The sequence below is a fragment of the Nomia melanderi genome, unplaced genomic scaffold (assembly GCF_051020985.1).
Source record: "Nomia melanderi isolate GNS246 unplaced genomic scaffold, iyNomMela1 scaffold0014, whole genome shotgun sequence".
Taxonomy (NCBI): Eukaryota; Metazoa; Arthropoda; class Insecta; order Hymenoptera; family Halictidae; genus Nomia; species Nomia melanderi.
The window spans coordinates 12,915,421-12,916,375 of NW_027475130.1; positions in this window are offsets into that span (position 1 = coordinate 12,915,421).

The window sequence follows — 955 nt, forward strand, 5'->3', positions numbered from 1 at the left end:
TAGCACCCGAGATATCACCAGATATATATTGGATTTTCCCCTGACCCTGAGTGTCCGGCCCCATGAGACTGAGGTTTTCTCGGCCCCTGGTGGTCCGAGGTCGTTCCCGCTGGCCAGATTCATGCGCCTGGGCCTCCTACAGACAATGCACTTTGATTTATTGCGCTATCTCAAATAGCACCCGAGATATCACCAGATATATATTGGATTTTTCCCTGACCCTGAGTGTCCGGCGCCATGAGACGGTGGTTTTCTTGGCCCCTGGTGGTCCGAGGTCGTTCCCGCTGGCCAGATTCATGCGCCTGGCCCTCCTACAGACAATGCACTTTGGTTTATTGCGCTATCTCTAATAGCACCCGAGATATCACCAGATATATATTGGATTTTCCCCTGACCCTGAGTGTCCGGCGCCATGAGACGGTGGTTTTCTTGGCCCCTGGTGGTCCGAGGTCGTTCCCGCTGCACAGATGCATTCGCCTGTGCCTCCTACAGACAATGCACTTTGATTTATTGCGCTATCTCAAATAACACCCGAGATATCACCAGATATATATTGGATTTTTCCCTGACCCTGAGTGTCCGGCGCCATGAGACGGTGGTTTTCTTGGCCCCTGGTGGTCCGAGGTCGTTGCCGCTGCACAGATGCATGCGCCAGGGCCTCCTGCAGATAATTCACTTTGGATTATTGCGCTATCTGTAATAGCACCCGAGATATCACCAGATATATATTGGATCTTTCACTGACCCGTGTGTCCGGCCCCATGAGACGGTGGTTTTCGCGGCCCCTGGTGGTTCGAGGTCGTTCCGGCTGCACAGATTCATGCGCCAGGGCCTCCTACAGACAATTCACTTTGATTTATTGCGCTATCTCTAATAGCACCCGAGATATCACCAGATATATGTTGGATTTTCCCCTGACCCTGAGTGTCCGGCCCCATGAGACTGTGGTTTTCTC